The 26,012-nt window shown below is 40.3% G+C and overlaps 1 long non-coding RNA gene and 1 other non-coding gene across 2 annotated transcripts in view; both read right to left on the reverse strand.

Moving 5' to 3' along the window:
• Positions 1 to 26,012, reverse strand: part of LOC144310907 (uncharacterized) — a 119,462-nt gene that overhangs the window by 3,051 nt on the left and 90,399 nt on the right. The window lies entirely within an intron of this gene.
• LOC144311675 (U6 spliceosomal RNA) lies at positions 18,260 to 18,366 on the reverse strand. Its single transcript, XR_013377257.1, has one exon. It is a non-coding gene; the product is annotated as a U6 spliceosomal RNA (small nuclear RNA).

Genomic DNA, 26,012 nt, shown 5'->3' on the forward strand with positions numbered 1-26,012 from the left:
CAGTTAGGAGCTTCCTATCACACTTTCTCCTCTTTTAAGTTTTTACTGTGAAATATTGGCAGGCATGTACAGACCACTAGCCTTATGGTCTCTTAGGGTCCTGCCATCCAACAAAGCTAAATTCAAATGTTATTTCCTCCATAAAGACTTCCTGAATTCTACTGGTGTGATTGTACGCCTTCCTCACCTGTTACTCTCTGCCTATTATTTAGCTTTACAGCATTTAATATTTTTATATATATCATCAGTGCTTGTTATTTTGTGGACTGGCAGTTTCTCAAGGATAGGAACTATATTCTGTGGCTCTTGAGCCTGATATAATAGGCTTTCAAAAAAAAAAGTTCAATTAGGGGCAACTGGGTGGTTCAGTTGGTTAAGCATCTGCCTTCAGCTCAGGTCATGATCTCAGGGTCCTGGGCTCAAGCCCTGCTCCTTGCTCCTTGGGGAGCGTGCTACTCCCTCTCCCTTTGCCCCTCCCCAGCTCATGTTTTCTCTCTCTTACTCGTTAATAAAAATCTTTCTTAAAAGTTCAATTAAATTATCTAAAAATTTGGCCCTAGAGAACTATTTAATCCATTAAAAGATAACATTTCATAACCAATTTGAATACCAATACAAAATCACTTCCTAAATACTAGGCAAAATCTCTTATAATTTGGATATTTTTTGTTCTAAATATTTTGCTTTTGTATACAATGCTGCAAAGAACAGCCATGTAGTTTTATCTTTGTGAATAACAACCTTAATGATTTCTATAATTGAAATATCTGGATTAAAGGATATTCAAAATACTCAGGCTTTAAATTTATATTGCCTAATTGCCCCCAGGAAAGTTCTAGAAATATACAATACCATTAAGAATTACTAAGAAAATATGTTTTTTGGTAATGACACCGAGTTATTTGCTCAAGACTTTGTCAATTACAAATGCAAGAACAGAGTATATTATGGTTTCATTCGCACATCTTGAATAAAAATGAAGTTAAATTGGGGTGCCTGGCTGGCTCAGCAGTTAAGCATCTGCCTTTGGCTCAGGATGTGATCTCAGGGCACAGGGACAGAGTCCCACATTGGCCTTCCTGTCTGGGGCCTGCTTCTCCCTCTGCCTGTGTCTCTGCCTCTCTCTCTGTGTCTCTTCATGAATAAATAAATAAAATCTTTTTTTAAAAATGAAGTTAAATTTTTTTCTTGTGTGCTAGTGGTACTTTATCAGTTTTTTTGTGAGTTGTCTGACTGTGTCCTTTGCCTGTTATCTCCACTGGCATATGATGGGGAGAAAGGCTATCTGAGGAGGTTACTATGAGAATCTAAAGACTTTCAATTTATCTAGATATTGTGCTTTCATTGTATCCTAAAATGTCCAGCTATAAAGAAGGGAGATCTATCAGTTACAATTCTTTTGGTGGCAAAAGTGAGAAATCTAATTCAAACTAGTCAAAACAAAAAGAACAAAAAAAATAATAATTTACTGTTTTCTGTGATTTAAAAGAAATATATACCAGGTCATTCGCATGACAAAAATATATTTCTCAGATATATCTGGTCTTCATCCATAGTTCCTGAAAGCATTTCAAAGGTGAAGTGGGTGTCTTGTGATTAATGAAACTTTTTGGACCCCACCTATGAGTAGGAGTTGGTTGCCAGGAATACCAACCACCCTCAACCTCTCGTTAAATCACTTAATGACCAATGACTTAGTCAATCAGGACTATGTAATAAAGCCTCCATAAAAGCCGAAAAGGACATAGTTTTCGTCCTTTTGTGGGAGCATTTCCACATGTGAGGAGCCACAATACTTCTTTAGGTGCCACCAAGCCAGTCAGGCCCCAAGCTCCAGGAAGACAGAAACACCTTTGTTCTGGACTTCACCCTATGTATCTTTTCATCTGGCTATTGATTCCTATCATTTAATAACCTGGTAAATGTACGTAATTGTTTCCCTGAGTTCTATGAGCCATTCTGGCAAATTAATCACACCTAAGGAGGAGGTCATTGGGAACCCCATTACTTAGCCAGAAGCACAGGTAACAGCCCATGGCTTGTGAATGGCATGGGTGGGGGGCCATCTTGTAGGTCTAAACCCTGAACTTGTAAAACCTTAAGGTGTCTCCAGGTAGGTAGTATTAGAACTTAGTTGAATTGAACTAAATTCTTAGACACCCTGCTGGTGCCCAAGAAGGACTTGGCATTGAGGGAGGGGATGAACAGCCCCTTCCATACTGAATTGGGTCTAGAACACTAAGAGTCTTATAATAAAAATGTCCTGGAACTCTCCTAGCTTTGGGTGTGGGTTGATCAAGAGTCTCATGCAGTGCTGTAAGACCCAGTATCTTTCTCCCCCTTGGCTCTACCTTCTGCAGATCCCACGTGAGGAGAGTCTTGATGGCCTCCATTCCAAAAGCTTGTGACTCTCTCCCAACAGGCCCAGCACCTTTCTCACTGCATCTCATTGTCTCTGGTTGATTGGTACCCATCCCTAGACCAACCATTGCAGCCAGGGGGCTGAGATTCTGTGTCATTATGTTTGAATGTAATGTCCACCTCTAGAGCCAAAATGGAGTCAACTCCACTGCAACAGCACATTGGTCTGAGAGTTGTCCAAACAAAAGTACACTGAATGAGTGCTGGGGCATCAAAACCCAATGAATGTCCATCATAGAGGCTGTGACAAAGTGAGCTGTACAGGCTTAAGATCAGGGATTAGTAGGGATCCCTGGGTGGCGCAGCGGTTTGGTGCCTGCCTTTGGCCCAGGGCGCGATCCTGGAGACCCGGGATCGAATCCCACATCAGGCTCCCGGTGCATGGAGCCTGCTTCTCCCTCGGCCTATGTCTCTGCCTCTCTCTCTCTCTCTCTGTGACTATCATAAATAAATAAAAATTTAAAAAAAAAAAAAAGATCAGGGATTAGTAAAGAAGGAATAAAATAACAGTAACAAGGGAAAGAGATTCAGTGCACCCAGAGGAAGAGCATTGTACTTTGGCTAACCATGGTAAGAAAGAATGTCAATCCAGAGAGGGTGTCTGACTTAGGGGACCAGGTAAGACTAGGGGAGGATGGTAAACATTACTATGAGAAGAAACAGCAGGCTCAGTGGGCTTCAACAGGGAGGGCGGGCGAGGGGAGAGGAAGAGGTTGTGGTGATAAGAAAAGGCATGCTGAGTGCTTACATTTTTATCAGGGAAGCACTTTGAGTAATGGTACAATTGAAAGTATGGCTTCCAGAGAGGACACAGAAAGTGGGAAACGAAGAAGCTGAGGAATGGCTAGCCCAGAGACCTGGAACGATAACCAATGTATTCTTAGAAGTTACCAAGAAAGCACAGAAGAAGGTGAAGCCAGGGCATGAACTCATTAAGAAAAGTGATTCTGACTTCAGAGGACCATCACCACCAAGGATACTAGAAGAGTCATTTGAACAGATGAGGGACTTCCAAAGAGGCCAGAACTTTGACGAGCTTTGGTTTAGCATTGTTTTTTAAATGTCAGGAGCCAAATTTAAGAAGACAGTTTTCTTCTGCCCCAAGAAGGGAACAAATTGAATGGGATAGAAGAATGAAATGGGATAAGTAGCAGAAATTTATAGGGAAAAAAATGAAGTCAATCAGAAATTGTAAATAAAGTTAATATAACTAGCTTCTATAAATACATTCTTGCTCTCCCTTTTTTCTCTCTTATTTAAAAAGATAGAATTTTATACAGTAACAATCATAATGATGTACTGTTCGGCTGGTAACATGGACACAATAGGTAGAACAATAACACTAAAAAGAAAGAGGAGAAAATAGAGTTGTATGGCAGTAAAGTTTCTCTATCTTATTGAAATTCAGTGTCAATCTGAAGTCAATTCTGGTAAGATGTATATTGTGAGCCCCAGGGCAATCATTAAATAACTCACAATATATGGTTTAAAAAGCATAAAAGGAATTCAAGTGTTACACTAGAAAATAGGAACTCTGAGAGAGCCAGTGTCCCTATCCTACTATCAAACAAAACAGACTTCAAAACAAACAACAAAAATGTTACCAGAGATAAGAGAATATTTTATAATGATGAGAGGGTTAATCCAACAAGAGGACACAATTAGAAGCACATATGCACCTCACAACTGAACCCCCCAAAATACAAGAAGCAAAAACTGACAGAATTATGGGGATAAATGCACAACTCAACAATAATAGCTGGAGACTCCAGAGCCTCCCTTGTAATAACAGATGGAACAACTAGACAAAAGATCAACAACGACATTGACAAACTCAACACTATAAAACATCTAGACCTAAAAGAGACCTATAGATGACTCCACTCATCAGTAGTGATATATGTAACATTCTCAAGAGCCCATGGAACATTCTCCAGGACAGACCATATGATAACCCATAAAACAAACCTCAACAAATTTAATAGGATTAACATCGATCAAGTATGTTCTTTGCCCATAGGGGAATAGGATTCAAATGGAACGCCACTCAATTCAGGGTTTCTGTAAGGAAGATTGTATGGGGAGTGGTATATGTCACAGAGAAAAAGCAATTCAGTTAAGGCTAGCGGAGGGAAGGAACAAAGTGGAAAAAGGACAGCATATGTCTAGCAGGGTCTCCCAAGCTGTGACCCACGTGTAGGCTTCAAGAATATCAACCTACTAACATTGCATACAGACCTACAGAGGATCCACAATTTTATGAGATTTTTCAGAAGGTTACCCATTACCCAAAAAAGGTTAAAAATCTCCAATGTGCTTCCACAGGTCATGATAAAAGCAGAGAACAGAAGGGCCCCTTGAGAGGGAGGGGAGTGGAATACTAGGCTGGATAAGGAATCAGAGTCGAGATGGGGAGCAGAGGGAGTCTGTGCTGAATGGTGGGGTATAAATCACAGGACTGGAGGCAGTAGGGAAGGGAGGCTGCGGCACAGGAAGATTTTGAAGTAAAAAAAAATCCTGACACCAGTAAATTGTATGAGCGCTGAACAAAGATTCAGATGAGCCTTTTGCTGGTTGTTTTGGAAAACACTGTTGCCTACAGTGCCCAGTGCCCATCACTCAGTATCGTCAGTTGGTCGTCAGCCCCCAGTCGAGAGGCACCGCCCACAACCCAGCTATTATCTAAAATGTCCTTTTTTATCTTGACATATAGAAGGTGAAGAAAGGTTTAGAATATTTATAAAATGTCAGTAGTAATATCTGAAGCGCACAAATGAGGACATGGAAATTATTTCCAGCCCTTTCATCTTTGAGCCAAATTTATTTTTTAAACATTCAAATATATAAAACTTGGAAGTCAGTTAACGTCTTGGAGTCATGAAATCTGTAGGACTGTGCAGGCCCTCCATGTAAACATGTGTCCAACAAATCACATAGCCCAATTTTCCAACCCTTCGATCCAAGAAAAGGCTTATGGCAGCTTGCGGCTAGTGGTTCTCTGGAGGGTGCTGGGCTTTGGGGAGAGAGGCATTGCCAAGGCATCTCCCAAAACTATGTTATGACATTTTAATGTTAGGTATGATGTTTTAGATCTAGAGAAGCTCTTCTTTGGCCTTATAGTTTCTACCTTTGCAAACAGGCAGGGCCAGCTACTTAATTTGCAAGACCCACTGCAAAATGAAAATGCAGCACCTCTGTGCGACAATTACTAAGAATTTCGAGATGGAGGCAGCAGAGCATGAAATCAAGTATGGAGCCTATATGACTGCCTAGATCATATGCCCACCAAAGCTGGCCCTGCGTAAAGGACAGGAAGGCAGTTCCACAACCTCTACATTAGATTCTCTTACATTTTTACTTCTATCTTTTGTGATTTCATTTTACATTAAGACTTTCATCAGTGTAGAATTGGTTTGGTATGTGGTTTGAGGTATAGATGATAGTTGATCATTGAACAATATGGGGTCAGGGCCACCACAACCATTGGAACATTGGTCAGAATGGTCAAACATTTGACCACATGGTCAAAAAACCATGTATAACTTTTGACTCCTCAAAACCTTACCTACTACTAGCTTACTGTTGACTGGAAGCCTGACTGACAACATAAAGTCAATCAACGAACATATATTCTGTAGGTTATACTTATTATATACTACATTCTTACCATAAAATAAGTTTAAGAAAGTCAAAAGGAAGAGAAAATACATTTACAGTACTATACTTACCTAAAACAAAATCCACGTGTAAGTAGACGCACACAGTTCAAACCTGCGTCGTTCCAGGGTCAACTGTACTTTGTCTTTTCTGAAGCATCTAGACAAGTGTCCTGACCTCTCTTCCTACAGATTTACTATATTCTAAATTTTGGTTTCACTATTCTTTTCCTCTGGTCTGTCCATTCTTTTTACCAGTTCCACTCTTGTTTTATCATATCCTCATAAATCATTTTAAAGTTTGGCAATGTATGGGGTGCCTGGGTGGCTTAGTCAGTTAAGTATCTGCCTTCGGCCCAGGTCATGATCCCAGGGTCCTGGGATGGAGCCCTGCAGTGGGCTCCCTGCTCAGTGGAGAGTCTGCTTCTCCCTCTCCTTGTGTCCTTCCCCTCTGTTTGTGCTCTCTCTCTCTCTTTCAAATAAATAAATAAATAAATAAATAAATAAATAAATAAATAAATCCTTTTTAAAAAATTAAATAAAAATAAATAGATAAATAAAAATAAATAAAGTTTGGCAATATATGTATGGCCCTGTCATTCACTGGCTCCTGAATTATCTGGTCTTTCACTTGTCCCTGATAAACTTCAAAATCACTTTGTCAGGACGCCTGGGTGGCTCAGTGGCTGAGCATCTGCCTTTGGCTCGGGGTGTGATCCCAGAGTCCTGGGATGGAGTCCCACTTCGGGCTTCCTGCATGGAGCCTGCTTCTCCCTCTGCTTGTGTCTCTGCCTCTCTCTGTGTCTCCCATGAATACATAAATAAAATATTTTTTAAAAATCACTGTCAGGTTAAAAAAGAAAAGTCCTTCCTGTTTTAACAGGAATTGCATTAACTTTACCAATTAACCTAAGAATCGTCATCATCTTTACAACTGCCTCAAGTTCATGTGTTTTCAAAGAATAGCAACTCTTTCAAACAGCTTCCAGCAATAGTCTATTAGCCTAAGTATAAAAATAGAAATAAAGAGATAAAAAATTTCTCAGGAACCCAGACAGCTCATTAACGGCAGACCTCTGGGAGAGTGAAAGACGATCTGAGCATCGGAAGGGGCTTCTAGACCCAGAGAGATTTAGTGATTTGTTATACATCCTTTCTGTCCTGTCATCGAGGTGGCTCCCTTCCTATGGAATTATCCTCCTACCACACCTGGGGCTATACACCAACTGCCTCATCATATACTCTCAATTCGCTTTGGTTTCCACTCCCTCATGGCTCTGATTCCCCAATTTCTGCTCAGTTTCTGCTTCTGCTTACTCATGACTACTTACTGGCCTTTGCTACTCTGTGGCTCAGAATCTAATGACATCGTTTCATACCACTACTTTTTTAAGGGCAGCCTTCTATTTATGGCAAGTGACACTCATCTTCCATTATGGCAGTGAATTTCGGTTTCCTTTGAAATCCACGCATTTAGTTGAAAAAAATGATGGATCTCGTGAAAAGACTTTTTTTTTTTTTAAGAAACTGTGCAAGGCAGATATCCTTATTATCACTCTAGAGCCGAGAAAATAAACAAGGATAATGCAGTAATCATAACAGCTGGCAATTTGCTGGCAAGTCTGTCATGCCTCACAACCGTAATCTTTCCCACATACTCTACTACTCTAGAGAAATCTTGAGTATTTCTCCAGAAATACCAAGTTGTGGTTTTTGACATTGTGATGATGAGCAGGACATGTAATGCTGCTTAATATTGTGACCAGGGCTGCCACCAGCACTGTGACTGGTGGTCCTTCCTCCCTCTCTTCATGCTGCTCTGCATAACACCCAGGGATCAAGGGGTGGAGAAGCAACAAAGAAGTGGTCAGCTCGATTCTGCAATCCTGATTGTTCTGAGGGGAGACAGCCATCACTAACTGTACCCAATTCTATAAATTTTTCTCTAGAATGTTGCACGTATCTTGATGAAGGCATCGGCAAGCCAAAGCATGAGTATCACACAGACATAGGAAAAAGAAAAAAGAAGAAAGAAAGAAAGAAAGAAAGAAAGAAAGAAAGAAAGAAAGAAAGAAAGAAAGAAAGAAAGAAAGATTTACACAAAGTAAAAAAAAAAAATAAATGACTAAAGTCTGGAAATCACTGGCTGGTCTAGAAGAAATCCATGCAAGAAAAATTACAAAATGTTGAGACCCTTCCCTGACATTACCATCAACAAGCTACACAATTCCACACAAATCATGTAAGCTTTGCTGTGGCCTTTTCTCCTCACTGTCTGTCAAACTTGGACTGATTAGACTGCCTGTTTCACCTCCTGATGAGTATTTGATCAGAGGGAAATGACTGATAGCACTTCAGAAAGCCCAGCAGACAAGTGAAGACCAGAAGGCTGGGATGGGGTATGTTGGCAGCAGCAAGAGAACAGTCCTCCTGCTCCACATCAAAGGTGCTCATAAGGATGTATCTTGCAGCTGGTCTGCTGGATTTCTGCACTCCATATATAGGAAAATTGTCCTCAGCAAAATATTTTTTATAAGAACAGTGCAGAGCCATAGGACATCCTTTACAAATTACTAGAGTAATACAAAATTAAGTGATGTAATTCTCCCCAGGAAATAAATGAGGGAGAAAGTCAAGATGGAAATGCACAGTCAGCACTGCACTGGGCTAGATACAGTATATCCAAAAGGTCAGCCAGGGAACCTTTGCCCTCAAGGAAGTTCTAACTCAGTGAAGAAGAGAAAGTACGAATTTAGACTCTACTGTAAGAAAAAAAATGTGATGTGATATGGTGAAGGAACAGGTTAAGTGTGGCTGGAAGAGAAAGACAGTGTCTCTGGGTGAAGCAGGTGCCATGTCAGCTATGTTGCAAAGGTTGATGGAGGGAAAAGCACTTCTGAGAACAGAGATACTGGCAGCTAATATGCAGAAACAAGGAATCCCTGAGTATGTGTGGCAAAGAAGGAACGTTCAGCATCACAGTAGCATAGAGTGCTAGAGCTTCAAAAGAGGGCTGGATCCTGACTATAAAGACTTCAGACATGGGCTGTAAAGACACTGATCATTCAGATGATGGTGTCCAATTAGAGTGATATCATGATCAAAGATCTGCCTCAGAGAGACTGCTAATCACATGTGGGATGAATGACTGAGTGAAGGCCTAAGTATTAATACCAGTGTCAATAAGATGGTTTACAAGGTGATAGTCATGATGATGATAACTAGGTTGAGTGCAAAAGCAGTGGTAAGCAGCAAAAGGAAGATGAAAAAAGAAATTCAGGATCTTCGGGTCTCTTTTACTCTTCAAAAAGTTCTTTACAACTTTTGGAATAGATACTCTCCTTCCTGAGTCTTGGATTAAGAAAAAAGCAACTGTATCATAAAAAGGGTTAAAATCTTGCAAAAAAAAAAATCACACAACTACTCAGTGGTAGGAGAGAAAAAGAAATTAGAAACTAGGTTCCACGGACTATAACTTACCCCTTATCATTTGTCATCTCCCTTCCCCCAAATCAACCGAAACGTCATCAAAGAAGCCACAGTTTTATGTTGTTTGTCCCAGAGAAAGTGTATTTGCATCCCCAGCATTGGCATCTACATTATCAGAACCATAAGGCCAAACCTCTCTGGAACAATATTCATTATCCAAATCCCCTTGTTCACTAATGTGGTGATGTGATTCGCATAACAGCAATTGGTTCTACCCAAGTATACCAGCCACCACCCTGCAACCTCCCGAAGGGCACCTGGCTTTGATTATTTGGGGACAAAAATAATCTCAGCTTGAAGAGAGTTCCCAATCACAACTTTCTAAATAACAGACACCAAAATATCCAATACTCTAAATAGATGGTATCCCCCCTTCTTTTTCTCCAAGAGGCAATGGACAAACGTCATAGTGCACCATGGTGCCAAGAACGTGTTATGCTTCCCAGATGCAGACTGACATACTACGCAAACTATTTATGAAATTTCTTTGGAAGAATCAAGGAAAATAACAGCCTTGCCCCCACGCCCACCATCACCACCAGAGTTAACTGGAGTAGCTCTGCTCAGAGTGACAGGGAGAGCAGACTTGAGTGCTAGGGTGTGGTTTGGTGCAAGGGGACTTGTTGTCTGTCATTAGCTGTGATTTTTCTTCCCCACGCTCCAAAATCTCCTTTTTTCCCATGTATCTTAAGTGATTATGCTATTGTTGCCAAATTGGATACAAGATTCCCTCTGACCTCCTCCCCCTCCCAGTAGCCACAAGGAGATATTACTCAGTGCAGGACCTAAGGGAACTACATATGGGGTCTTACCTCCCCCAGCCTCCCAACACACACACGTAAACATACACACACATACACAACACAGACACACACACACACACACACACACACTATGCCAGTGATAGACATTTAATAACTCATAGATGTTGTGGTCTCAGGAGAAAGAAGAAACTTAATCAAATACTATTTCATAAGAGATTTATTGATTCCATAAGTAACTGATCACTCGCTCCCTCACCACCAGCCTGACTCTCTGTAACCTCTTATGGCTGCTCTCAAGTAAAGGAATGGGGATGAGGTTATGATTTGGTATGATCTGCCCTTGGAACGCATCCTCCAAGGAAAGGTTTGTATGGACTCTGGGTATCTCAGGATCATCCTACCCCCACTTGCCAGTCACCCCTGGGAAACCAAACTGTCAGGTGAATGAAAGATAAGAGAGGAATCTAGGGTCAAGCAAAGGGATTTCCCAGGAGGAACTACTGCCAATGCTGTCCCCTTTCCATCACCTATACTGGACTTCCAAGGGAAGGGAGGCGATCTGAGCATTCTGTTTGGCTGGTTGCTTAGTTCCTATAGAAACTTTCCTGCCAAGGGCTTAAAATTAGTACCAAAAAAAGACCCCTACACAAACAAGAAACATTTCTTAATATGACAACAGTGACAATGAATATAAGGAATGGAAAGAAGAGAAATTTATCATCTCATCTGGGGCAGTCTTGTTCAACACTCCCTCTCTCCCACTGCCAGCATCATCACCAAACCTACGCTTTATTCTTTAAGAAGTGTGTGAGGTTCCTTTGAAGTAGTAAGAAAGTCAAGGGTAGATGGAGTTCAGATTCATTTCAGAAATGCTGTGTTATTTCACCCTTTCATATCTTGGAGAATCACAATACATATTTTAAACACACAAACTTATCTGAGAAGTGATCCAGTAAATAAACCTGGCTGTTTAACTCTGCTGTCTAAGCCAGAAGCCCTCCCTGCCCTGGCATCCCACACTCCATATCCTTGACATGTAACACATGAATCATGTCAACCATAAAAGTAGAGTCTATGAAATACTTAAGGAAACAATGCTCTAATAATTTTAAACTAATTAAAGTTAATCCCTAATTGGGGAACTAAATCCTAATCCTCAATCTACACAAAAACAGCAAGCCCCCTTTCGTCACCACGAATGGTGGTAACACACCATCTGATGCACACACTGCCACCAGAAATGCTCTTGTCTTTAACTTCTAACCTAACCAATTAATAATTATGATCCTATACAAAGAGAATCCATTTTTATGGACAAAGACATGTAAAGAATGTGGAATCTGATATTTTCACACAAAGAAACCCAAACTCAGAATTGAGCCTAAATAGGACATGACAGAGTCACTTTCAGCAACACATTCTCTCTTCCCACAGTTCTACATAAACCTATGTGACACATCTTTTTCCGTCAGCCTGTTATTTCCTACCTCATGCAGTATTGTGAAAGTGGCCACTTATCTCCACTAACAGAACCCACAAGACCCACAAAGATAACATAAAATTTTTAAACTACAGAGAAATTTGGTAAATATTAATAATTCTTTTCTTGTCATGGAAGATTGAAAACCACATCCCTTAAAGACTCCAAGTTAGGAGATTCCAGCAGGAGTGTCTTTAAAATTATTTCTGTGACTCCCTAAAAGATGGCCAATGAACTGCACAAGACAGGGAAATAAGTGTACCCTTATCTACCATATGTAACCTCCAGGAGTTTCTAGGACAAGGAAATGGGACTAAGTACACAAGGCTCATGTTTCTAAGAGACTAAAATGTCCACAGAAAGGGGTCTGATAACTCAAGGATGAAAGCTTCTAGAAAGATTCCTTCTCCTGACTATGACAAGTTACCTTATATCTGCCACTAATAACAACTAGAAATGCTAGGTTTGGTGGGGATGAGGAGGAGGGAGAAGTAATCTGTTAGCAGGATTCCAAGAGCTACCAAAGGGATGAGCCAAAATCACAAGGAGAAAAAAAAGACTCAATATATTTGATACTTTATAAGCATCATTGAGACGAAAAGCTAAGCAGTTAATTGGTTGAGGGGAAAGGGTGAAGATCTTATATAATTTTTCAAATGCAATGTCTACCAAACGGTCCAAAAAATCACATATGTGAGGACACAGAATTCAAAGACTAAAAAGAGGGGAAAAGGATAATAGAAACAGATTCACATCACACAGAAGAATCATCAGCTATGGCTTCTAAAATAACTAACATTAACATGGCCAGTAAAACATGAAAGCTGATGAATTTCAGTAGAAAACTGAAATCCGTGCGAAAGCAATCGAATGTAAATTCTAGAATTATAAAAGTCATTCCTGAAATTAATAACTCAATGTGGGTTTAACAGCAGGCTAAGCACAGCTGAAGAAAAAACACAGCTGTGCTCCCATCCTGACACAAGACAAGACCACAGAAAGTACAGAGAAGAGTATGAGACGTGTGGGTCATGAAGAAAGGTCACGTGTAACTGAAATCCCAGGAAGAAAGAGGAAATAAAATGGACCTGCAATGTTATTTAGAAAGTGAACAAAAGAAAAATTTTGAAAACTGGAGACAACAAGCCACAATTTCAAGAAACGTTATCATATCCAAGTAAATTACAACAAAGAAAGTTATTCCTTGGCTTGTCTTGGCAGAGCTGCTAAAAACCAACAAGAGACAGAAAAGATAATCTTTCCTGAACAGGATGAATAAGATTTACAGATGATTTTTGAACAGAAAAGAAAGAAGTCAGAAGACAACAGATGGCTGTGTCACAGATGACCTTGTACCAGCCACCAATCCCACAGAAACAAAGTACTGTGTTCCAATTACCAACCCCAGGGAAGCCTCTCAACACTTGGTATCAGAGTCTCTGAGGAACACAATGCTGCCAAGCCCTGGAGGGAGCAGCACTTTGCTGACACAGAATAGAGACGATAAGATCGGATTCAAAAGCAGTTATCAGTGCCCGATGGCCAGCAGGTTTCTTCCGACAGGTGACACGGGACACTGCTTCCACACGCTGCCCTCATGCCACAGTGGAGAGAGCTCTGTCCCTCCCTAAGGAGGAGAGATGTACACTGGAGTTGGTGAGGTGCCATATGATACATGTGCCTTAAGCAGAGTGAAGGGGCACCCCTTGAGAATAAAATGGAGAAAAATACAGCCCCACACAAGGCAAGAAGCCCAGCACAGGCTGCGTGGGCTCTTTATCTCTTGGAAAGGAAGGATGCCAAGCCGCAGGCCTACCCTGACACAGCTCGACAGCAGGGATGGCAACGTGAGAACACAGGACTGGCTTTCCCAACAAATACCATCCTTTAAGTGCTGAAGGAAAATAACTGCCAACCCAACAGATTACCCTGTGAAAATATTCTTACCCCCAAACACCAAAGATGAGGTGAAGAATATTACAATCATCTGTCACCAATGGGACTGTTTTAAAAGAAATACTGAAGGAAGTTCTTCAGGACAAAAGGAAACTAATCCCAGAAAGCAGGTAGGAATGAAGACCAACAGAAAGAGTATGTATATACATATATCTGGGTAAATCTAAATTAATATCTGCTGTATGATACAACAGTAACAAATCCTTCTGGAATTTTAAATGTGTGTAAATTACAATACATGAAAACAACATAAGAGGGGGGAGGAATCTTATGAAGAAAGCAGTGAAAGAATCTATCTTTTAATACACTTATACATCAAGGAAGTATGCTTTTGTCACTAAGTGTAAACAATAAAGAAAGAGTAAATATATATAATAATTATGATACATAATATATAATTAATAATTGATAAAGGAGAAAAATAGAAAACAAAGGAAAAATAACAAATCCAAATCAATGGGACATTTAAATACACCTCCTTCGGTAACTGATTAAACAGATTTAAGAAGTTAAAATACAGGAAATTTGAACAAGCTTGACTTATTTACATTTATAAAACACTGAATTCAACAACTGCAGAATGCGTATTTTTCCAAGTTCTCACAGAGTATTGTAAAGTTAACCTGTATGTGATCTGCTAGCCCATAAAAGAAGTTCCAATGAATTCCAGAAACCTGAAGCCATGCAGTATATGTCCTCTCAGTTCAGTGGAATCACATTAGAAATCAATATAGAGATACAGAAAAATACCTCAAAGTCTTGGAAATTAAGCAATACTGTTATAAATAATTAATGAATCAAGAAGAAATAGGAATAGAAATTAGGAAATACATGTAGTAGATTATAAGGAAACAGTATGTCAAGAATAGGCTACTGCTAGAGTAGTCCTTGCTTGGAACCATAGCTTTGAAGACATATATCAGAAGAGAAAAGGGCTGAAAACCAGTGACTTATGTCACCATCTCAAGAACATAGGGATAGGAGCCTGGCTGACTCAGTTGGTAGAGCACACAACTTTTGATCTCCTAGTCGTGAATCTGAGCTGCTCATTGGGCATGGAGCCTACTAAAAAAATAAAAATTAAATTAAAAAAAAAGTATATAGGGATAAGAAAGTATATTAAACTCAAGAAAGATAGAAAGAAAAATGTGTCTAGGATTAAAAAAAACTGATGAAATAGAAAACAAACATAATCAAATAAAGAAAGTCAAAAGCTGTTCCTTTGAAAAGATGAAAACAACTGACAAAGAAGCAATATAGCAAACACAATTGATCAAGAGTAGAGAAGGTATGAATTTTCCAATACCAGACCTCAAAAGGGGGGTCCTAGAGATCCTACAAATAATCAAGGAATGGTAAGTGAATATTTTTGAACAATTATGTGTAAATACACCTGAAATTTCAGACAAGGCACATTCCTAGAAAAAACAGTTTACAAACTGGCATAAGAAGAAACAGAAAATCTAAATAATCCTATATCTATTAAAGAAATTGAATCCATAATTTAAAACCTCTCCATAAAGAAAACTCCAGTCTCCTGAGAGCTTCATTGTCAAAATCCACCGAACGTTTAAAGGAAGAAATTAACAATTTTAAACAAAATTTCTAGAGACTAGAATAAAAAAGGGAACACTTCCCAACTGATTTTATGAGGCCAGTATAATCTTATTACCAAAAAACCTGGCAAGGAAACTACAAGTAAGGAAATCATAGGCCAAGATCTCTCATGAGCAAAGTTGCAACAGTTCTAAACAAAAGGGTAGCAACTCAAATTCAGCAATATAAAAATAGTACACCACAGCAAAATTGGTCATATTCCGACTCTTAAATGAGTCAGTTTAGCATTTCAAAGTCAATCAATGGAATTTTAAAAAATCATTTGATCAACTAAAAAGATAACAGAAAAATATTTTGGCAAATTGAATTTAAATAAAAAAATGAAAAAATAAAAAGATATAGAAAAATCATGTGATAAGTCTCAATATCCAAGGATGATAAAATGTGGTACACTGGAAATAGAACACAATTTTCTTAGTCTGCCGAAAGATATCTACAAGAGAAACTACATCAAACATAATACTTAATGACAAAATGCTTAAAGGTTTTCCCTTCATATCAAGAAGAAAGCAATGATGTCCTCTCTCGCCATTTCTCTTAAACATTGTACTAAAGATCCTAGCTAACACAACAAAAGAAATATTATTCACAGACAGCAGGGCTGTCTGTGTGTGTAAGAGATCCAAAAGAACCTACAGATATGTCATTAAAATCAGTAAACAATGGGATGGACAGCTGTGTGGCTCAGTGGTTACGTGTCTGCCTTCCACTCAGGTTGTGATCCCAGGGTCCTGGGATCAAGTCCCACATCGGGCTCCCCACAAGGAGCCTGCTTCTCTCACTGCCTATGTCTCTGCCTCTCTCTGTGTCTCTCATGAATAAATACGTAAAATCTTTTTTAAAAACCCAGTAAACAAACTTAGATGACTTAGATCATCAAGGTCACTAGATACAAATTCAATACACAAAAGCACATTGTATTTCTATTCACTAGCAGTGAAAATTAGAAAATTAAATGGTATGTATCATAACAGCACCAAAAAAAATCAAACACCTGCAAATAAACCAAATAGAAATGTAAAAAGCTACTCAGAAAAGTACAAAATATCACTGAGAGAAATTAAAGACAGTCTAAGTAGTAAGATAGAGGGATATACGATGTTCACGGATTTAAATGTTTAAAATTAACATGACAAATAAGTATATTCTCTCCAGACTGAGCTAAAGATTCAATATGCAATATACCAGCAGGTGTGGGTGACATGAACAAGGTGATTCTAATGTTAAAGGCCAAAACAGTCTCGAGGAAAAAGAACAGGGTTGGAGGATTTATACCACCAGATGTCAATGTGTGCTGTAAAGCTGCAATAAGTACAAGAATATGGTACAGGCATAAGGACAGATAGTACAATGGAATAAAAGAAATACACACAGATACATCATGCACATAGAGAGAAAAAAACTTGATTTATGATAGAAGTATCACTTCCTAGGAGTAGAGAAAGGGTAATCTTCTTATTAAACAGGCGCTGAGTCAATAGGATATCAATAAGAAAAAAATGCATACCAAGCATAAAAATATATTAGAGATGGATCATAGGTCTAAATATGAATAGTAAGAGTATAAGTGCTTCACATTACTTCAACCAAATGCAAAAATCTTAATTCCAAAAGAAAATAATCATAAATTGGATTACATTAAAATTAAGAATTTCTGTTCATTGTTAGGTATTTTAAGAGAGTAAAACGGCACATGGAGAGTGGGAGAAAATATTTGGATGCATATACCCCATAAAAGATTTGTCCAGAACACATATTTTTGTAAAAACCTTCAAATCAATAAGAAAAACATAAGTGACCTCCAAAAATGGCCAAAAGATTTAAACAGGTGGGGCACCTTGGCGGCTTTGTCACTTAAGTGTCTGACTCTTGATTTTGACTCAGTTGTGATCTCATGGGTCTTGAGACTCCATGCTGAATGCATGGGGTTCTCTGCCTCTCCCTGTGCACCCACTCTGTAAATTAACCAATTAATTACTTTTTAAAAGATTTTATTTATTTATGCATGAGAGACAGAGAGAGAGAGAGTGAGAGAGAGGGAGAGACACAGGCAGAGGGAGAAGCAGGCTCCTTGCAGGGAGCCCGACGTGAGACTCGATCCTAGGTCTCCAGGATTACGCCCTGGGCTGAAGGTGACGCTAAACTGCTGAGCCACCCGGGCTGCCCACCAATTAGTTACTTTTAAACAGTTTCTTTACAAAGTAGGGTATTTAAATGGCCAATAAATATATCAGAAGTCCGTTCATTCATCTTCAGGGAAAATCAAATTACATCATGGTAAGGAATCACCACGCACCACCACAGTAGTGACACTGGAAAGACTGACACTGAAACAAACGGAAGTCTCGTATACAGTTGGGGTGAGCATAAATTCATGCAATGACATAAGAACTTCTACATTACCTCCTAACACTGAAAACATGCAAATCTTCTTACCTAGCAAATCTCCTCCTAGGATACATGTGTTTATGTTCCTGCCCCCAAAAAAATGTATAAAAAATTTTCTGGCAGTCATAGTTAAAAACAGAAATCTCAGGGTGGTGAGATTGAGCCCCACACTGGGCTCCCTGCTCAGCAGAGAGTCTGCTTGAGATATCTTTTTCTCCCTCTCCCTTTATCCCTCCCCCCCAAAAAAATACATAAATCTTTAAAAAAATATAAAATGTTGGAATTTAAATAAATAAAATTAAAAATAAAATTAAAAAAACAGAAAGTGTTCATCTATTGCAAAAGAGACAAATGCACTGAGTTGTGATATGTTTATACCGTAGACAAATAGCATGGAAAACGAATGAACTGCAAACATGTGTAGCAAAATGGATGACTCCTGCAAACATAATGTAGGCAAAAGTAGTAGACATTAAATATACATGTCATGATTTCATATAAACTTCATGAATTTGCATGTCATCCTTGTGCGGGGACCATGCTAATCTTCTCTGCGTCTTTCCAATTTTAGTATAGGTGCTGCCAAAGGCAGCACATATTCATATAAACTTAAAGCTGGGCAAAACCAATCAATGATGGCAGAAGTCAGGACAGTGGTTCAGTCACCTTTGGGGAGGAAATGGTAGCAGTGATTTAAAATGAAGCCAGTAAGGTTGGGCAGGGACAGTTGGAGTGAACAGCTGGAGAAAGGCTGGCTCCTGATGATAGAGCTGGAACCCTTCACCCAAGCACACCTGACTCTACTTCCCTCTACTGCTGGACCTCTCAATTCCATGAGACTTTAGTTTCAAATGAGTTGTTGCCTTTTTGTACCAGTCTTGACCTCTGACTGAAAGCCAGCTCCTGCCAGAAATGGAAACCTGGAAAGATGGTTTCTCTCCAAGTATGAAGGTGAGAACAAAGTGGTCTACAGATCACCTAACAGAGAGAACTTTCAATCCAACTGTGGGAAGGTTCTATGCTTCTATGGGCCTGAGTTTCCTTATCTTTGAAAGTAGAAGCTTGAATAGGGATGGGTCTAGTTTGGGATGTGGACCGGATTTGGTGTAGCTGCAGGAAGTTAATACTGCCTCCACCAATACCTCCAAACCTGGTCCGTATCTTACATCCTCCCCCTCGAATAACCAATTCGTGGGACCAACAGACTCCTCCAGGTTTAACAGAACAGCCTCATTTTTAGATATTAAAAGTCCAATCTGAACTAATATGAAAACACCTATTGTGCAGCTACATCAAAACATCTCCCCTTATGTAATGGGTTGAATTATGTTTTCCCAAAAAGAGATATGTTGAAGTCCTAACCTTCAATATTTCAGAATGCAGCATTATTTGGAAACAGAGTTGTTGTAGATGTTATTAGTTAAGATGCTGTCATGCTGAAAGATGATAGGCCCCTCATCCGATGTGACTGATGTCCTTATAAGACTATGTGAAGACACAGGGAGAGAACACCATGTGGTTGTGTTGCAGAGAAGGAAAGGATGTGTCTACAAGCCAAGGTATGCCATGGATTGCTAGTGACATCAGAAGCTAAGACAAAGAAGGGAACAGATTCTCCACTGGAGCCTTGGAGAGAGCATGGCTCTGCAGACATCTCGTCTTCGGATTTCTGGTCTCCAGAACCGTGAGAGAATGGATTTTTGTTGCTTTAAACCACCCAGGTTGGTGGGTCTTATGAGGGCAGCCCTAGGAAAAGAATGCACCTCCCACCGCTCAGGCCTGTTCTGCTGTTCCTCAGACCAACAGTAGGGAAGGGGAAACGAGCACTTACAAATGAAAGTGGTCACCTAAAAAAAAAAAAAAAAAAAAGAAAGTGGTCACCTGATGGATGTCTGAGCTTTCACTGCATGCCTTTCCACAGTACACCGCTCTGTCTCTAATGTACTCCTGCTCTCCTGCCCTGGCAGGCAGGTCCCTGACCAACGCCACTGGAAAGAGCACTGCCAGGGATCTGGACCACACAGGATCTGATAGATCTTGGGTGGTGGGGGCGGGGAGCAGTTACGTACTTTGTTCATTCTCCTGCTTGTTCTTTGGCTACTATTGGAGAAAGTGAGTTCCAAAGCATGGATGGGGTTAGAGAGTCTTAAAAGAGACAAAAGAAGGTGACTGTGCCGCTTACACAACACGAAGAACTCAAAAGCTCTTCGTCCATCCTGGCACTGTCTTATGGAGGGCCTGACATGCCCCCATTAGGTTAAATAGTTATATGGGCAGGGTGGAGGGAACATCTTATTGGATGACCTAGATGAGGGACTGGCTGGCATTTTATTTTTTAATGGGGTGCGAGCTTTGGCTGTGGGACCCCAAGCAGACCGGAGGGGAAGGGGGAGAAGTCATGGGAGCAGCAGGCATCTTTGGTGGTGAGAATGATTCTGCGAAAGGAATCTAGAGAATCAGAATCCTGGCAGGGATCTGTTGGCAGATTAAGTTGGAGAACTTCACTTTTAGGTGAAAGAAAGGAGCAGGGAGGCTTGTTTTTCTGGAGTTTGCCAAATATGCTCTGGGTGGGGGCCGGGGGGCTTCAACTTAACTCAAAACACATTTCTTGAACTCCTAGTAAGCTCAAGATACACTGAGGTTTAGCTACTAAAGGATGATCCTAAAGGATGAGTAGATACGGCCCCTGCCCTTGAGATGACCCTTTCCATCCAGTAGGGGAGTGTGAGTCATATTCCTAACTCAGGATGTGAGGCAGAGTGAGAGAAGCACCACTGCAGAAGTACAGACAATAGCTCATGCTTACAGTGAGTGCTCAGCACGCACCAGGCACGAGGCTAAGCAGTTTACGCCTATTCATTCTTTTTACGCTCGCCACCACCTCCTTGTGTTATTATGATCCTCATTTTACAATGAGACCAGAGAGGTTAAGTTACCTGCCCAAAGAGCACAGTCAGCAGGCAATCTGGCGGAGATCTGAGTATCTATCGATCAGGAGACATCCTGAGCCCACATGCCACATGCTGAACTAACTCTTGCAGAGTATTGCTCCCAGCTGGCAGGAGTGGAGGAGCTGGGACAGCTCCAGTGGCAGAGCATGCCCCCCGAGAGGCGCTTTGAGGCAGGGGTAGGTAACACGGGCCCTCCAAACTATGCACAAGGGAGGGCCTCCCTCTTCATGCTGGGACCCTAAGTGTTACACAGCATCTAAACATAGCCTGCCTAAGACAACACCAGTAAATAAATGATCAATGGCCAAAGTCCCTTCTATCTCCAAGACCACAAATCCACAAGGCTTAGAAAGCAAAAGCCATGGGCCATCAAGGAGCCTGTGGTCCCTCTTCCACGACAAAGAAAGCTAAGAGGTCCACAGGGCCTCTGTGGAAGCTACTGTATGGATGAATCTGAAGATCAAATCATTGAAGTGACCAATCTGTGACTTCAAGTAATAACAGTCGACATAAAAAAAATTGTTCATTTCTGACCCTTTGTCCAGTGTTAACCCTTCCAGGTAAGTGTTACACTAGCAATCTTTTTACGTTAGAGGATTTCATAAGGTGTGGGGGTGAGGAGAAATGCAACATCACCTGATTTTAAAAGTGTGGGTCAAATATCCAAAATGCATCGATGAAGATCATCGGGCAGAAGGAAAGACACAGAAAACCAGAGACTGTGACTCCTCTTCGGTGCCGTTTGGTCCAAGACCAGCTCTGGTTTGAGGAGGGGAAAGGAACTGTTAATTCCTTATTTTTCCTCCTGGGTCGAGGACCCAGTACCACCACAGGGCTGACATTAGCTCCAGCTCTTTATTTAGTAAAGTGAAAACTCCACGAACATTCTGGCACTAGGAGACAGGAGTTGGCTCCTCCAAACAGAGACCTCTGCTATTTAGGGACTCTACAAAACAGAAAAAATGTGTATTACCAAATAACTATTTAGAGAAAATATTGAAAAAAAAAAGATCTAGAGAGAACTGTTTGTTTTAATATGGTCTGTTTACAATGCATTATTACTGGACTGCAGAGTATGTGCTAACGGAACAAAAATGCATTTGCATTTTTTCAGGGTCAAAATAGCCATGTTCAGACAGCATACAGCAATCTCTCTCACAGTTATTTTTCTTCTCTTTTTCTGGCATTTGATAGATTCTAGAAGTTCATCTAACTTGACCTCTGGCTAAACTGCCATTATTGCTGTGAAAATATATTCTCCCTCAAATGAGGCCTCCTTTTCAAGTAAGGAGTCAGTTTCTCCAAGCCAACGGTCCTCAAACTTTAATCTGCACCAGACATTCCCAGGTTTGGGAAAGCACACATAGGGTCCCATCCCTAGATTTTCTGATTTTGTAGGTCTGGGGTGGGGCCCAAGTATTTCCTGCCTTCCAAGTGCCCAGGTGATGCTGATGCTGGTGGTCCTAGGACCTCACCCTGAGACCCGCTGGTCATGGAGCGCTGAGATGATCCAGAGATGAGAGTGAGCAGGCTATCTGACTGTCCTTGGGAGAAATGGCCCTTCCTTTTCCTCCCCGTGATAACAAGGCAGAAGACAACTCTCTGGTGCCCATGAAAGGACAATGAATACTGCCAGAAAAACAGAACCAAGTTAGAGATGAAGAGAATCTGATTCTGCTGGCAACGTTGGCACCCCTGCATGGAGCTGAACCCCAGCCTTAGCAGTTATGCGAGTCAATGCATTTGCTTTTTTTTTGCTAAAGGAGGCTGGATTGTTTATTGTTTGAAAGAAAAGAATCCTGAATCGGTCACCTATTATCTGGATGTTTACAGCACAGGGTCCTTCCACTTCTTTCATTCTCCTATCCCTCACTGTTGCCAAGGGAAGACCTCTGGCACAAATAAGTTATGCTCCCAAGTCTACTATCTATTCACCTAGTTTTTTCAGTTATTAACCCAACTCAGGAACATCTTCCACTCATGCTCACGCTACCTGACTCCCAACTTCATTTTTCTGGCTTAAGCATAGATACAATTATACACTTCTCTGCTTCACTCCCTGGGTTGCTCTCACTCTGAAGCACAACATCATGCAAATATATGTCAAGGGCAGGAACACTGAATATCACTTTATCTTATTCCTATAAAGTTGAAGGGCTCTGACTACTATGCTTTGCACTCTTGATTCAATCTACTTGGTCAAAAACACTAGTAAAGTTAGCCTTTGAGTATCTCCGAGGTTTCTACAATAGCAAAGTTTCATGACTGATCCAGAGACCCGTCTAGCCAAACCCTATTGCTGAGAACATCCTGGTACATCCTAGAATTTGGGATAATTACCCTAGCAATCTTGCCACATGAATGGGTGTCCACAAAATGTGTAAGATCCCAAGCACAGTATGTTGTGTCCTGGAGGGACTTGATAAACATGAAATTTGATTGTCATTTAATCATTAAATAAGCATGTCCTTAGTGTCCACAAAATACATGGCATTCTAAATTCATAGTGGCATAAAAAACAAATACCATCCTTTATCTTAAGGTACAATGCAAATTAATATGAAAGATGACCAAAATACTAATAAACAGCGAGGAAGCATGAACAAAGGCAAAACTATTAGTTTTTTAACAAAGTGCCAGAGCATATATCACCAAATCAATGCATTATTCAAATATCCTAAAGAGCCTCCCACTGTTTACTTTGTGATTCTTTTTTGGAACTGTCTGCACAGCCAACCTACACCATTCATATTTGTGGCAGACACAGCTGGTGGCCTACCCCGTTCGCATTTTATCCCCACCATCAGAACCCCTATTTTGGAAGTGAATGTGCTCCTATGCAGGCTATAGATCATGACTGGCCCGATCCAGTTGTGACAAGCCTATCCCCTGCTTTCCCAGCATTCTTGCAGACGAGATGGCAGTATGACCTAGTTCTGACCAGCAACACTAGAGCAATTCTTGGTTTTCCTGTTAAACAAGGAACACTCTGACATAACTCCTTATTCTTCTGCTTTATTCCAGCCTGGAACATAGGAGTGATGCCTGAAGGTACCCCAGCCATCTTGTGACCCTGGGGCAGCACCCACTGAGTGAACAACCAAAAGAACTGTGCCCGATGCCAGCCCTGACGTCACAGAGCAAGTGAAAGCCATGCCAGCAGCCTGAAACTTCTTAACATGTCAGAAAAAAATGAATCCGTTTGCTTTAGCTACCCTAAGGGGATTTTTATATTACTTGAAGCTAAACACAATATTGTAAGTGATAGAATGATATAGTCTCATTATTTTTTCTAAAATAGGTTCCATGCCCAGTGCGGAGCCCAATGTGGGGCTTGCACTCACAACACTGAGATCACAACCTGAGCTGAGATCAAGAGACGGATGCTAAACCGACTGAGCCTTGCAGGCACCCCTGTAGTCTCATTTTTTATTAATCAGGTGGATCCAGCAAACACATTCCCCAAACTTTAGTCCAAATCTCTTTAGGCCGTTCCCAGAAAGTATACCCTCCCTCAAAGTATACTGAGGGCAGCAAAAGGAATATTGGCAGCACTTAATGAAATTTTACAAGAAATTTTGAGAGCTGTTTTAAACTATGGCAATTTTGTGACAGTGAGAGGCACCACTAAATGGAATGACACCCCTTTGGTTAATACATTTCATTTGAAAAAGAGTCATGTGAATCCCACCTTATATATGTTATAACTAAAACCAAACGCTGATTAAAGGCATAATAGGAAGGTCAAGGAGTAGAATTGTTAAAAGCTACCTTCTTAGCTTTAGCTCAGCTTTCAAGAAAAATATTTAATTAGCTTAAAACCATCTGTGAGGGTTGTTGAGTTAAATTTGGACTCTGGTTCATTTTCATTCTCTCTCTTCACAGCAAACGTTGAAAATCATTTTGGGGTTAACATCCAGTATAACCTGTGTTTTAGGTTTTCACCAGGAGATTCTAAAACTTCACTAGATGAAGCTAGTTTGATGTTTTATATGCTTTATCACACAATTTTATCCTAACCTTGTGGTTCTTTCTTTTTATTAGTGTGGAAATTGAATTATTTAGTCACAGATATTTTGGAAAATACAAAATGAATTTTGAGGATAGATCACTCCACATTCCCCTCAGAGCTATCACCAAGGAGTAATTTTTCAAATAACAAAACAGTAGAAAATTTAGAGTTCTGATGGCAAAGAATGGCCTTAAATAAATTCTGGGAGTGGTAGAGTCATATGGAAACCTTCAAATAACTAGAAAAAATATCAGAGTATTCATCTGATCTCAAAATGCAGGATAACTAAGCATAAAATTAAAAGAAGAAACTTTAGGGGCCCTGGATGGCTCAGTCGGTTGAGCAGCTGCCTTCAGCGCAGGGTCCTGGGATTGAGCCCCACATTGCGTTCCCTGCTCAGCAAGGAGTCTGCTTCTCCCTCTCACTCTACCCCTGCCCCTGCTTGTGCTCTTTTTCTCAAATAAATAAATAAATAAAATCTATAAGGTTAAAAAAAATGAACTTTGGAAGAAATTAATAAATATGACTGCATTATAAAAATATTTAAACTTCTATATAGCAAGAATTACAAAAATTAAGAATAACAAACTAGGAAAACAACTTGCAACAAATAAATTAGTTGGGAGAAAAAAACCCCACAATATGGTATTATAATCAAGGAAAGGACTAGGCAAGGCCATACATGTGAATTAGAGCTGAGAAGAAAAAATACAAGTTAGCAACAAGCACTTGTTTAATAAATGCCAAATACCGGGATAGGGCAGTGACCAAGAAGCTCCACCTCTGATAAAAGCAGGTGATAAATTTGCTTCGACGTGGATGGAACTGGAGGGTATTATGCTGAGTGAAATAAGTCAATCGGAGAAGGATACACATTATATGGTCTCATTCATTTGGGGAATATAAAAAATAGTGAAAGGGAATAAAGGGGAAAGGAGAAAAAATGAGTGGGAAATATCAGAAAGGGAGACAGAACATGAGAGGCTCCTAACTCTGGGAAACGAACTAGCGGTAGTGGAAGGTGGGGGTGACTGGGTGCTGGGCACTGAGGGGGGCACTTGACGGGATGAGCACTGGGTGTTATGCTATATGTTGGCAAATTGAACTCCAATAAAAAATTAATTTATAAAAATTTTTAAAAAGGAAAAAAAAAAGGCAGGTGATAAGAACAGGTGACAGGTAAGAAGTTTAGATGAGCACCAGCTGATGCATGGAAGTGTTGAGTTACTACATCGTGCCCCTGAGAGTGATAGAACACCACATGTGAACTGGAATTAC

The sequence above is a fragment of the Canis aureus genome, chromosome 3 (genome assembly GCF_053574225.1).
Source record: "Canis aureus isolate CA01 chromosome 3, VMU_Caureus_v.1.0, whole genome shotgun sequence".
Taxonomy (NCBI): Eukaryota; Metazoa; Chordata; class Mammalia; order Carnivora; family Canidae; genus Canis; species Canis aureus.